Source organism: Rhinatrema bivittatum, chromosome 7, assembly GCF_901001135.1.
Source record: "Rhinatrema bivittatum chromosome 7, aRhiBiv1.1, whole genome shotgun sequence".
NCBI classification, from domain to species: domain Eukaryota; kingdom Metazoa; phylum Chordata; class Amphibia; order Gymnophiona; family Rhinatrematidae; genus Rhinatrema; species Rhinatrema bivittatum.
This window is the reverse complement of record NC_042621.1, coordinates 49,433,625-49,448,671: the sequence shown is the minus strand read 5'-3', so window position 1 is coordinate 49,448,671 and position 15,047 is coordinate 49,433,625. Positions and strand designations below refer to the sequence as shown.

Below are 15,047 nucleotides of genomic sequence, written 5' to 3'. Positions count from 1 at the left end.
CATGACCATCATAGCGCTAAATGTAAAAGTACAGTTTGCATCCACAGGAACCCCCCCGACCCACAATTATGGATGTAAAGCAGAATTATGACATTCCTCATACAACTCACCTTACAAAAAATATATTCTGGTTCTAGTGTCATCTCAATAACAGCAGCACAAACTCCAACTACCAGGCTCAATAGCCCTACTTATGAAAAGACAGCAGTTTATCACTAATGCATGTCCTCTTGAGAAAATGCAACAAATAAGACTGATACAGTAAAATACCTCACCTCAGTCACATACACAGAACTGACCTAACATACTCCCAAGATCTGCAGTAATGCACATAAACTAATCCACACACAGAGAAGGGCTACCAAAATGATAAGGGGACTGGAACAGCTCCCCTATGAGGAAAGTCTAAAGAGGTTAGGACTTTTCAGCTTGGAGAAGAGACGGCAGAGCGGGGATATGATAGAGGTGTTTAAAATCATGAGAGGTCTAGAACGGGTAGATGTGAATCGTTTTTTTACTCTTTTGGATAATAGAAAGACTAGGGGGCACTCCATGAAGTTAGCATGTGGCACATTTAAAACTAATCGGAGAAAGTTCTTTTTCACTCAACGCACAATTAAACTCTGGAATTTGTTGCCAGAAGATGTGGTTAGTGCAGTTAGTATAGCTGTGTTTAAAAAAGGATTGGATAAGTTCTTGGAGAAGAAGTCCATTACCTGCCATTAATTAAGTTGACTTAGATAATAACCACTGCTTTTACTAGCAACCGTAACATGGAAAAGACTTAGTTTTTGGGTACTTGCCAGGTTCTTATGGCCTGGATTGGCCACTGTTGGAAACAGGATGCTGGGCTTGATGGACCCTTGGTCTGACCCAGTATGGCATGTTCTTGTGTTCTTATGTTTTTATGTTACACTTGTATTATGGAATGTACTCAAACAGTAACAACCCTACCTATGAAAAGGCAACACTACAAATATTAAATCAGGCCCTAAACACCAATACACCTCCTATTAGGAAAACAGAACTAGCCAAGCAGCTATAGATCCCAACACAGAAATAATTGTATAACTATACTAATAAGCAGAATAAATGTTTCACAACAACTATGTCAATATCAATACGCAAAAGGAACCATCTGTAGAAATCCAAATGAGAATTGGCTCAGTCAAAACCCGACCTAAAAGCCTGGATAAATAAATATATTTTAAACAAGATGCCGCATCAGCAAGCCTGACAACGTGTTCAATCTTAAAAAGTTGGACTGTTCGGTCTATTCATCATCTGCAGCTCTTGTTATCGGCAGTTTCTGTCTTTCATACACCAATCATCTCCCGACTAGTCTTTCTCTTACATACACACCAGTCACCTTCCCGATCAGTCTCAGTCTCTCCAACTCTCTCTCTCTCTCTCTCTCTCTCTCTCTCACACACTTACTTCCCACTTCCATGTTCTATCTTACATATACAGGCTTCTCACTCCCATGCTGTGTCTCACACACTCCCAGGTTTCTCACTCCTATGCTAGCTCTCTCCACATGCACAGCCTTCTCATTCCCACAATCACTTTCTCTCTCTCACACACACACTCCAGTCATCTCCCTGACCAGTTCCATTGTCTTCCTATATACACACATCACCTCTCTGACCAGTTTCTCTCAATCACACACATGCTCTCTCTCACACACTTTACATAGATGATCTCAATCAAATGCTCTCACACACAGGTTCTCAGTCACAGTTACACATGCACTCTCAATCACACACATATATTCTCTCACTTACAGACAGGCTGGCTGTCTCTCTCTCTCTCATTTCATCCCCCCCCCCCCCCACAAATGGTAGCTGCAGCCGCCTCCTCCTCTAGTAGCCCCCGCAGGCCAAGAAAGAAGAATCCCATTGGCCACTGGAGGCTAATTCTGCTGTCTCCTGTACCGATTTCTGGCTGCTTCTGATTTTGCTTCGGGCCCATGCTACTCCTCAGGGCTGCTGCTGCCGCCACTACTTTTTCATCCAGTATGGCTTTCTTCTTCTAATGCACCCCAATGCACATCACTTTCTGTTCCGGGCCAGGGTGGGGGCAGGTGCGGGAAGAAGAAAAGGCCCAGCCGCAGTTGCCAGCCTCCACTAACACTGCTGCCGTTCCCATCCAGGCTTGAACGTACTGATAGCCCGGGCAGCAACGGCAGCAGTGGAAGATAGCCTGCCTCTCACTCGGTGAAGGAAGAGGGGGGAAGAGCAGCGGGAGGCCGGTAGCACACGACACACCGGTTGAGAAGCGCTGGTCTACAGGAAACGGTAGCGCAACTCAAAGAACAGTCTGTGGCAGTATAGTCCTTGACCAACCCTACACTGCATATCTCTTTCTCTCACCGTTAACTACCCCAGTATAGATGGCCAACATATCAAAGATGTCCTTTCAAGCCTTATCAATCGTACAGAACGACTTCATATCCACCATTTCAATGCCCTCAGAGTCAACAAAACCAACAACGAAGAGGTCGTCCCAGGAATCAGTGTCAGCAAATGCAATACCAAAACAACAACCCAAAACCTGCGTCGTCTTTTTAAAGACAATCAGGCCACCACCCCACCCTACTTTCATTGGAGGCAGATTAAACAGCTTACTACAAGCATGGTGAAAGATCACTACAGATCTTTGGGTGTTAAAAGTCATCAAGGAGGGATATCAGCTAAATTTCTCTACCAAGCCATCTCTCCCTCGTCCGTACCATCTCAGAGGAAACCGAATAAACCAAGCACAGCTGGTAAAAGAATTATCTCACCTTCGCACCCAAAAAGCGATAACACCCATTCTTTCATCCCATTACAATCTGGGTTTTTACTTCCCCTATTTCCTAATTCCCAAGAAATTGGGGGGATTGTGCCCCATTCTGGATCTCAGGGACTTGAGCAAACACCTGGTGAAAGAAAAGTTCAAAATGGTATCTCTCAAATTGATCCTATCACTTCTGCAGTTTAATGACTGGTTGTGTTCCCTGGATTTGAAGGATGCTTACACTCATATCCCGATGCATCCGGAATCCTGGCAATACCTCTGCTTCCAATGCAATGGCAAAATTTACCAATACAAAGTCCTTCCTTTTGGACTATCGTCGGCCCCCAGGGTTTTCACAAAATGCATGGCGGTGGTGGTGGCCCACTTACGAAAACAAGGAATAAAATTATTTCCTTATCTCGACGATTGGCTCATTGTCACCTCAGACCCACAGATACTACGACTGCATCTTCAACAAACAATAGACTGCCTACAACAGTTAGGCCTCGTAGTCAATTACGAAAAATCACAACTCAACCCCTCTCAAACTCTTCAATTTATAGGGGCACACCTGGTAACAACAAAGACCAGAGCTTTTCTTCCAAAAGAAAGAAAGCTTCTTTTTTGCATGCTGCTACTCAAACATCATTCTACACCACGACCGTCGGCTCATTTAGTACTCACGATTCTGGGACACATGGCGGCGGCCATCTACATGGTCCCAAACACCCGTCTCCACATGCGCAGACTACAGTGGGGGCTAAAATCCCAGTAGTCTCAACATCAACAACCTCTATCCCATTTCATATCCCTGACACAAGAGATGAAGGATTTAGAATGGTGCCTTCAAAAAAGAACCCTCACCAAAGGAGCATTGTTCGTCAGCCCTCCTCACAATGCAATCCTCACAACAGACGCTTCGCACAAAGGTTGGGGAGTTTATCTTGACCACGTGGACACGCAGGGTCAATGGTCCCCGATAGAGCGAACTTACCAAATCAACTTACTGGAGCTGAGGGCAATAAGAAATGCCATCAAGACATTTGCCCCATATCTGAAGGGCAAAAGAGTAATGGTATACACAGACAACCAAGTGGCAATGTACTACATAAACAAACAAGGAGAGTCTGGTTCTTGGAGCCTATGCAGAGAATCTATCCTCATACTGGATTGGGCTCACAGCAATTCGATCCAATTACAAGCGACGTACCTCCCAGGCATCGCCAACACTCGAGCGGACAGACTCAGCAGGATTTTTCATCCACACGCCTGGGAATTAAATCAACAAATAACAGCCAATATTTTCGATCAATGGGGGGTACCAGACATGGATCTTTTCGCTACCAAACAAAACAGAAAGGTACACCAATTTTGCTCAATCCTGCCCAGTCATCTGAGACTTTCTCAGGATGCCTTCCTCATACCATGGTCGGAAGGCCTCCTGTATGTGTTTCCTCCAATTCCACTCATATCACGCACAATTCAGAAGTGCATACAGGATTCGGCAAACCTTATTCTCATTGTGCCAGCATGGCCCCGGCAACCCTGGTACACGCATCTACTCACGCTGTCGATCATGACCCCGATTCTCCTGGGAGACCGCATCGACCTGCTCTCTCAAGAAGACTGCTTATTACTACATCCGATGCACACCTCTACATCTCACTGCTTGTAGATTGAAAGGGTGTCTCTGATGGAACAGGGAATCTCTTCTCAAGTACAAGACATCATATTGGCTGCTAGAAAGCCATCCACGAGACAAAACTACCGAGCAAAGTGGAAGCGGTTTTTCTGGTAGCGGTCACTTTTGCCCGTAGAGTTAGCGAACTACAGGCCTTGGTTCACTATCCACCATATCTTCAGTTCTACAAACATAAGGTGACGCTCCAAACTCATCCTTCCTTTCTCCCAAAGATGGTTTCGGCTTTTCATTTGAATCAAACAATTGAACTCCCAGCATTCTTTCCAAAACCACACCAGACCACGAGAGACAAACTGCTACTCACGCTGGACTGTAAAAGAGCGTTAGCATATTATAAAGAGAAAACACAATCAGATATCAGACCTTCTCAAATCTTTCTCTTTTAATCCTAATTCGCCCGGAATACCAGTATCCAAGCGCATTATATCAAGTTGGATCGCTCAATGTATTCTTTACTGTTACCAAAAGAAGAACATTGTACTATCTACACAACCGAACGCCCATGAAGTGCATGCAGTTTCCACTTCTATAGCTCACTTAAGAAATGATCCTGTTCTGAATATTTGCAAAGTGGCCACATGGTCTTCTGTACATACATTCACTTCACACTATTGTCTTGATCATCAAACTGCTGCAGATGCCAAACTTAGTCAAGCAGTCTTAAAAACTTTAATAGATCCATAACCAGCAATTGACTGTCCACATTCGGTCACGCCGTATTCTAAAGAACTAATAACAATCATCTATGGCGTGCTCAGGAGCTTGGGACTCCCATCAACAGCATGGCTAATTCAGCCCTGCTAGCCACAGGAAAAAGCAAGTTTGCTTACCATAAACGGTGTTTCCGTAAATAGCAGGATGAATTAGCCATGCGGACCCACCCGCCTCCCTGGACAGTCAATACTACGTGTATTCCTATAGCTTAATGACTGACGGAGGAGAATCTGTCTTCCTGCACGGGAACACATGCGCAGCTGTAGAGCAAAGCTCTGCATACAGCTTTGATAAAGCTCCGCCTCCTGTGCCTTGATACAGTCCCATCAACAGCATGGCTAATTCATCCTGCTATCTACGGAAACACCGTTTATGGTAAGCAAACTTGCTTTTACCGGTTGGCTTTACACAATTATAATAAAGTATCAATAACGCAAAAAAGGAATTTTAAAGAAAAAAATCCAAAAATGTTCTCACGATTCAAGAACTTTGTTTACTATAGTCAAAAACTTAACAAAGCTCCCATCTCATAGTGATATTATAGTATCCAAAAATCAATGCGATGATATTGTGTTGTTTTTTTAAGAACAAAATAGACCAGCTAATTATTAATAACCTATTAAATCCATGTCAAGAAATCAAAATGAAACATAAAGAAGGTACAAATTGGAACTCATTCGACACAGTATCAGAACTTGAGATAGAATCAGTCATTAAAAGGTTAAACCCAGCTAGCTATCCTATAGATACCATCCTCGTAATTTCACTCAAAACAATTTCAAATGTAATCGCGCCGTTATTATGGCAATAGTTAACCTTTCCCTAAAAGAAGGTAAAGTCCCAGATGTACTTAAAAACGCAATCATTAAACCGATCCTCAAAAAACCTAATCTAGATGCCACAAAATTAAATAACTATCGGCCAATTTCGAACCTATCATTCATCGCCAAGATTATCGAGAAAATTGTGCAGAAACAACTCGCACAGTTTCTTGAATTAAATAATATTCTTTTCCCTAATCAGTTCAGTTTCAGAAAAAATTTTAGCACCGAAACTTTACTAATTGCAATGGGGTTACAGTACTGGCAAAGCTATTTTCTAGTACTTTTAGACTTATCTGCGGCATTCGACAAGGTGGATCATAATATACTTCTTGACCGATTGAAGGAAATAGGTATTAGAGGTGTAGTCTTAAAATGGTTTGATTCTTTCCTGAACAAACATTCATTCCAAGTAAAAATAAAAAATCTAGTCTCAAATAAAGTCCCGTTAGATACTGGAGTACCGCAGTGAATCCGCACTGTCGGCTACCCTTTTTAACATCTATTTACTGCCGATATGTCATTTGCATGCAGGTTTGGGCCTAAACTTTTATATTTACGCTGATGACATTCAGTTTCTTGTTCCCATAAATGACACCATCAAAAAGACCTATAAACTGATTTAAGTATACCTAAATGCCATAAAGCAACTTCTTTTACATTTGAAACTTGTGCTGAATATGGATAAAATGGAAATATTGCTCTTAGAGAGAAAATGCAGAGATGAGGATATTCCTCCTTTTTTATTTAAATGCCATACTGGCTCAGACCAAGAGTCCATCAAGCCCAGCATCCTGTTTCCAATACAACCCACTCTTTTCATAAAAGATCTGGGGATAATATTAGATTCCGAACTTAGCTTAAAAAAATATTTATCCATTAAATTAAAAGATGGCTATTTTAACTTGCTCACATTACGAAGGCTAAAACCTCTTATTAGATATGAACGACTTTAGGACAGTTCTATAGTTCTTAATTTTTTCTAATATTGACTACTGTTATTCCTTATTGTTAGGCCTCCCTTTCTCTGCACTACGTCCATTACAGGTATTACAGAATGCCACTGCCAGAATATTGACAAATAAAAAGAAATGTGACCATATTACACCACTTTTAATTGAGTTTGATTGGCTACCTATCACTTACCATGTACAATATAAAACAGCATGTATTATACACAATATCTACTGCAAAAAAACAGAATGGCTGAATACAGCCATTTGATTACATGTCCTGCAGAGAAACTACAGGTCGGCAAATAAGGCTCTTTTAAATATTCCTTCAATAAGGTCAGCCCATCTAAGGCCTGGATTTATCAAAATGCGGTAAGTACCGCATGCGATTGCAAAAGGGGCGTGGTTTATGCAAAAATTCAGTTTATCGCAATTTGCGCTAATTACCTATGCGAAGAACTAAGTTAGTGCACATTGCGATAACATTATTAGAATTTGCAATAGGTGCCAGACCTGTTGTATTTCCTGCATGTGACCACTGGGTGGGAGGGAGAGAGAGAGAGACTGGCCATAATGTCATCCCCATAGGTAGGTATTTGTATCCCTATGGTAGGCCCACCTAGTAACTCAAGGTGGGGTTTAGGTATGAGTGTAGGGGGTTAGGGGCCACTTTGACATCCTATGTGACACGTACGAACAGAACAGTGGTCTCTTGTGAAGGTTTGATGGCCTTCGGAATGAGGAAACTCGAACATTGCCCAAATCTCATCTTGGAGTGAGTTTCCTCACTCCGAAGGCCATCAAATCTTCACAAGAGACCACTGTTCTGTTCGTACGTGTCACATAGGATGTCAAAGTGGCCCCTAACCCCCTACACTCATACCTAAACCCCACCTTGAGTTACTAGGTGGGCCTACCATAGGCATACAAATACCTACCTATGGGGATGACATCATGGCCAGTCTCTCTCGCTCTCACTCTCTCTCTCTCTCCTTCAATTCACCTGAAATAGGCCTTACGGGAGACATTGCAAACGGCGATGAAATCGTTCCACATGGTCACGGCAGCTATCGCACAGCCTAACGCAATTCAAAGAGGTGTTGTTAAAAACGGCATTATGGCTGTGCAATAGCTCTTCGCAGACAGACTAACCCAGCCCACTCTCCGCCCCTAACTCCTCCTATTTTCTGAATTTGCATCGCACCATACGATATTTATTTATTTATTTATTTATTTTTGGTTTTTATATACCGGTCTTCTTGCATTATATGCAAATCAAATCGGTTTACATTGAACATTTAAACTTGCTTGAAAAAGCATTACATGTAACAAAGAACATCAAAACATGAAAAACCTGTTGGAACAAAAAAATAAAACACAGAGTATGAGTTGTTCATCTTTAACAGGAAAAAGCAAAAATGGATTAAAAAATTCAAAAAAATTTATATAAATAGCAAATGGAAGTAATGAGAGAAAATAGAGCATGGGAGCACTAAGTGAAATAATGAAAGAGGAAGATGAGAGGGAGAACTGAGTGAAAAAAAAAATTATGAGAGAGGAGGAGGAGATGAGAGGGAGGGGGAAAAAAGAACAGAGTGAACAGATAGGTGGTTAAAAAGGAAGGAATTAGAGGGAGGAAAAAGAAAAAACAAACAAATCATATTTGCCATAGTAAATCTACAGTAAGAAGTCATGGAAATGCTAGATTAAATAGATAAGTTTTCAGTTTTTTCTTGAAGGATTGATGACAGGGATCCTGTCTAAGGTCTGAAGGAAGTGAATTCCAATGAGGAGGAGCTGCTGTGGAAAAAGCTCTGTTACTTAGTGGAGTTTTGGCTTGAGGGACAAAAAGGGAGCCTTGATAAGCTTTTCTTATTGGTCTTTTTGATTTGTTGGTGCGAAACTGAAAAGTAAGATCAATTGGGGCTAAGTTGTTTAAGGATTTATGTATGATGGTCATGGCTTTGTAGAGAACTCTGTATTTAATCGGAAGCCAGTGAAGTTTGAAGAGAATGGGTGTAATGTGGTCTCTCTTATTTGCGTTGGTCAGTATCCTGGCTGCTGAGTTCAGTAACAACTGTAGAGGCTTGATGGAGTTGGCTGGAAGACCAAGTAGCAAAGCGTTACCATAGTCCACTTTGGAGAGTATGATTGATTGAAGGACAAGGCGGAAATCGTGTGAATGCAAAAGGGGTTTTAGTCTTTTCAAAACTTGTAATTTGAAAAAGCATTCTTTAATTGTGTTATTTACAAAACTTTTGAGGTTCAGGTGAGTGTCCAAAAGCACGCCTAGATCTCTTACATGTGAAGTGTTTTTGATGTTGTCCAGGATTGTTGCAGGAGGATTAGGATTAGAGGTCATATCTTTTTGTGTGTGATCAATTTTAAAGTTAGATATCTCTCTAGGAATGAAGTTGTTATCCTGTGAGATGAGGAGGTATTCCGTTTTTTGCTTGTTGATAACCAGGTTAAGTTTGGTAAGGAGCGAGCTGATTTCCTGAAAGTAATATTCCCAGAAAATTAAAGTATTTTGAAGGGATTTCTTTATAGGGATGAGAATTTGTATGTCGTCTGCATATACAAAATGTTTGATTTTCAGTTTAGATAGCAGGAAGCAGAGGGGTAGCAGATAAATGTTGAAGAGGGTTGGGGAGAGGGATTAGCCCTGTGGGACTCCCAAATTAGAACTGATTGGCTTAGATTCTTTGTTATTAATTTTTACCTTGAATAATCTGTTGCTGAGAAATGAGCGAAACCAATCTAGGGCAGTGCCTGAAATACCAATGTCTGATAGTCCGTCTAGAAGGATTGAATGGTTGACTGTATCGAAGGCCGCCAGGAGGTCGAGGAGAATGAGTAGGTGAGGTTGACTTTTTTCTGAACTAAGGAAGACTGAATCCAAGAGAGAGATCAGAAGGGATTCTGTATTACGGGATTTTCGAAAACCATATTGAGATGGAGCCAGGATCTTAAAATCTTCCAAGTAGTCTGTAAGTTGTTTATTAACTACTTTCTCCATGACCTTAGCAATGAAGGGAAGGTTAGCAATAGGGCGAAAATTAGCTGGTACATCTGTTGAAAGATTAGGTTTTTTTAGGAGAGGTTTTAAGATGGCTAGCTTGAGAGAATCTGGAACTTTACCTTGAGTTAATGAACAGTTAATGATTTTTGCGATCGGTTTTGAAATGATGTTTGGTATTGACATGAGAAGGTTTGAAGGTATGGTATCTAGAGGATGTGAAGATGGTTTGTTTTTTTAAGATATTCATAATTTCAAGTGATGAGGTGGTTTCGAAAGATTCAAATGATGAGGTGGTCACGAAGGATTCTAACCTGGCGTTTTGATGCTGTGATGCTGTGGTCTGTGAGAGTTGGGTAATAGGAGTAGAGGTGTGAAAAACATTAGTGAGCTTGATAATTTTTTCTTCAAAAAAGGAAGCGAGCTCAGTAGCTTTGGTGAGAGCTTGATCATCAGGAATTGAAGGAGGTATGGGTTTAGTAAGAGCTGAGACGTAAGAAAACAGAGCTTTGGAGTCAAATATGAAATGATGGATTTTTTTAGCGTAGAAATCTTTTTTTGTTTTAAAAATGGAGTTTCTATACTTGTTGAGAGTGGCTTTGTAGCTTGCTTTATTCGTAGTAGAAGGATTTCTGCGCCAAGTATGTTCTTTGTTTCTAAGGTCTAATTTAATAGCCTTCAATTCGGGTGTAAACCAGGGTTTTCTGTTGTCCTGTGCTTTGTGAATCACTTTGGTGGTTAGATATGGTGCTTTCGCATGCATTAAGGGCCTATCGCATGCGTTAACAGCGCTTTTCGCATGCGATAAGCCCTTAACGCATGCGATAAGCCCTTTTCGCGTGCGATAAGCCCTTAACGCATGCGAAAACGCCTTATCGCATTTTGATAAATGACCCCCTTAGTCAGGTTCGTGATTGAGCAATATCAATCGCGGGCCCGAAGCTTTGGAACACACTACCCATTCAGCTAAGACTCCAAGCAGACCGTAAGAATTTCAAGTAAGAGCTTAAGACATGGCTGTTTGAATGTGCATACGCAGACACAACTAACTAACGATCTTTGCTTTTCAGTGTATTAGAAATTTTATTATCTTAATATCCTCTCATTTACGCTTTTATATACACTTTGTGATAATTAGTTTTTTATGACTTTTAGTATTTTATTTTTAAATTAATTTTAACCATTTACTATTTATAACTATGTATCTTAATTGAATTATTGTATTACTCTGCTTCCATGTTGTTTTTTATTGTAAACCGTTGTGAAGGTTCCCACTGAGGCAACGGTATATAAAAACCAATAAACATAAACATTGTTGGCATTCTCAATAGATAAGCCAAAGATTTTGCGGACAAAGAGACCCCAATATTCTCTAACCCACCTAGATGTGTATTCTCCAGAAGAGAGTTGACACACTGGTAAGGCAATGTGGAGAAGTCTGCTGTTCTGTGGATAAATGTAGTTTTCCAGTGTTATCAATCCATCACCTTTCACAAATGCTACAAGTGCAGCGTTTCTCAACCAGTGTGCCATGGCACATTGGTGTGCCTTCAGTCCTCATCAGGTGGGCCACAGAAATGTCAGCATTGCCTGATGTTCAGATCCAGGCCAGCACCTAGGCTGTGCTGTCAGCACCTTGCAGCAGCAATAGACACTAGTAGTGGCTCTTAAATGTGTAAGGACTTTTTTGAGAACTTGCATGCCTCCTCTTCCTAGCTACAGCATGAGCCCTGGAGTGTGATAACTAATGAACTAAAGTGGATCCAGCTATTCATGCCCTGTAGTCTGCCCAACACACACATTTTACACATATCCTCATCTTCCCTTTCCTGAGTTTCTTCTTTTGAGTCCTTCCAGATGTTGTCTAATCCCCAGGTCCACCCCCCCCAATGCAATAGGGTGATTAGCGCCTATTTAACCCGCGTCGGATGCGGAGTGAATGTAATAGCGCTCATCACCTGCAAATGTATGTGAATGAGGCTATTACTCATTCACTTTGCATGCAATAAAATAAATGTGCATCTCAGATGCATATTTATTGCTCAGCTATTAACGCCTGCCTGGAGCAGGCGTTAATAGCTGAGCGCAGGTAAAAGAAGTACAGAAAAGCAGAAAAAACCACTTTTCTATACTTCTTCTCTTAAGTAAAAAAAAAACAAAACTCAGCAGACTGCCAGGTTATGAAGACAGACGCCAGTAAACTCTGCGTTGGTTTTCATAACCGGCCATCTGCCAGTAATGACGTCTGTTTTCATAATTGCAAGCGACCCTAGTGCCTCCTTCCTAGCACGACCCCCTAATTTGGATATTGCATGGCGCCCCCCCCCTTGCGGATGCCATGCACACATTAGGAAAGCAGGCACTGACTCGTCAGCGCCCGCTTTCCGCGCTTTATATTGTATCGGCCCCACTGAACGCTGCATGTGACTCATTCTAATTGCTCAGAGCAGCAGCAGCAGTGGAGGAGCAATGGTAGCCACATGCAAAGGCCAAGGTAACTAACCTAACTGGCTGCCTGCATCACACTGACTACTTCTCTTTCACTTGTGTATAGAGGGAGCTGCTCCATTGTGATAGGTTCATGTGGGTTTCCATCTCTGCTTCCTTTGTTTTAAAGTTTGGAAGAGACATGTGGAGCTTTCAGGCCTTTCCCAGCTCTTCTTTTGGCTGTACAAGTCCTCTCTGTGTCCACATTGCCTGTTCAGTGAAAGTCTGTACACATAGCATTTTTGAAAAGGTTGGGGAAACACTGAGGTAGTGTATGGCTAGAAACTGAAAAAATTTGGAAAGTCCATTAGTGGCCATCAGTGTTGACTGATCAGGATAAGCAAATCTTCACTGCTCCATTCTCATGTTTTTAACTTTTACTCACTTCTACAGCCAAGAAAATGTTAGGAATTTCTTACACCTGTACTTCCTGGGCATACAGTACATTAATTTACATTTTAATGTTTAATAGATTTGCATTCTTCCTGATGCTTGTTCTCCCTTCACGGTGTTGTATTGCTGCAAGCCATCTGTTGAAAACGCCAGGGTAAACTAGCCTGCCTCAAACCCATAGTAAATGTTGACAGATAAAGACCAAAATGCTCCTTCCAGACTGATCAGCACGTGTTCATCAGCTTCCACTTCCTCTGCTGTATATCCACTAGGGGGGCAGATTACTGCTGTGGCTGCTGGCACAGGAAGAGCTTGACATCCTCTGGGACTAAATTAATGACTCCCTCTCTACAGGCTGCCTATCAATGTACTTGACCACGTAGTCCGTAGGGGTAGATGGGAATGAAGATTCCTGTTAGGGAAAGAAGACTACAGCTGGGGCATAAATCCTTGGTCCCTGCTGCAAGACTTTATTTTACCTACCCAGTTTAATATCTCACCAGCTGCCACTGGTGGCAGTGTTTAAACCTGGTCATTGAATTATTTTTTAAAGTATTTTCTGCTAATTCTGAGAAACATGGCAGAGAAAGAATCAACTCAATGCCATTTGTCCATGCCTAGCTATTCTTGGACCAAGCTTGATGAGCTGCATTGCATCAGTTCTTTGAATGAGAAGAATATTATAGTTCTCTTCTATCCCAGAGTATGTTTAGGCAATGGGGCAGATTTTCAAAGTATACGCGTGCCGGGCCTATTTTCAAAAGGCCCAGCGGCGCATGTCAAGCCCCGGGACGCGCGTATGTCCCGGGCCTCAAAAGGGGTGTGGGCGGGGCGGTCGTGAGGAAGGGGCGTGGCCGGAGCCTTGCCGCTGTGCCCGGGATCGCGGGCCGGCCGTTGGCACGCAACCTACGCCTGGCATCTTATAAAATAAAGGTGGGCAGGGGGATTTAGGTAGGGCTGAGGAAGTGCGTTAGGGGAAGGGAGGGGAAGGTGGGGGGGGGGGGGGGGGGTGAAGGAAAGTTCCCTCCGAGGCCACTCCAATTTCGGAGCGGCCTCGGAGGGAACAGGGAAAGCCATCGGGGCTCCCCTAGGGCTCGGCGCATGCAAGGTGCACTAGTGTGCACCCCCTTGTGCGCTGACCCCAGATTTTGTAACAAGCGCACGGCTGCACGCGCATGTTATAAAATCAGGCTTGGATTTGTGCGCGCCTGGTTGCACACACAAATCTACGCTCACGCGTAGCTATTCAAATCCAGCCCAATGTGTCTTAAGTATATGCTTTTATTTTGCTAAATGTTTTGGAGCTGATTATTTTAACATAAAGCTTAGAGGATGACATTCAGTGCCGTTTGTCCGGCTAAGTTCGAACTTAGCCGGACAAACATCAGGAGTTTCAAATCCCGCCATGCGAACCAGCCCCAAGATAGCTGGATAACACGTTATCCCAACAAAGTTAGCCTGATAAGTTTATCTGGCTAAATTTGCTGGCCAGACAGCTGTTGAAAATGGACTCCATAATACTTGGGGACTAATTTTCAAAGCAATTTACATGGATAAAATCCAGTTGCATTGTATCCGTGGCTATTCTAAAATTGATCCGGGCTCAGTCCATGTAAAAAATACGGTCATATCCTGGTTTCCCGCTTTCTTTTAGATGTGTTTTGAAGAAGTGTTATGGGTGAGTGGGTGGGTTGGGTTGGGAAGAGTTGGCTTTTACGCTCATACTTGCATACTTGGTGATTTTCAAAAGTATAGAAGTAATTTTCAAAAGGATTTATGTGCATTAAATTTGAAAAGTCTACTTTTTTGCGCATAACTCATTTGAAAATTAACTCCAGAGGGACGAGTTGTCAAAAGGATTTACATGCGTAAATGGGCTTTTAAAATTGTTAGTTTTATGCGAGTGACTCCTTTAAAAATGACCTGTTATAAGTGCAAGTGTACATACCCTTTGAAGAGGAGGTAACTTTACGAGAAGAAATGGGAATGCATGCACATACTTGGCTAGTTACCAGAGTGTTTTCAAAGTTAGCTTTGAAAATATTTTGTAAAATCTACATTTGAAATGTGCACTGTTTGAAAATCACCCTCTTAATTTGCATCTTAATCCCTTTTAGGATTTCTATTTTATGCACAAATCATTGGCACGTAGACTCATGGATTTTATGCCCATTGTTTTG

At 42.0% G+C, this 15,047-nt stretch overlaps 1 protein-coding gene across 1 annotated transcript in view; it reads left to right on the top strand.

Annotated features, from left to right (window-relative positions):
- The window catches only part of PEPD (peptidase D), a 766,251-nt gene that overhangs the window by 234,899 nt on the left and 516,305 nt on the right, over nt 1–15,047 (top strand). The gene's annotated exons all lie outside the window — the stretch shown is intronic.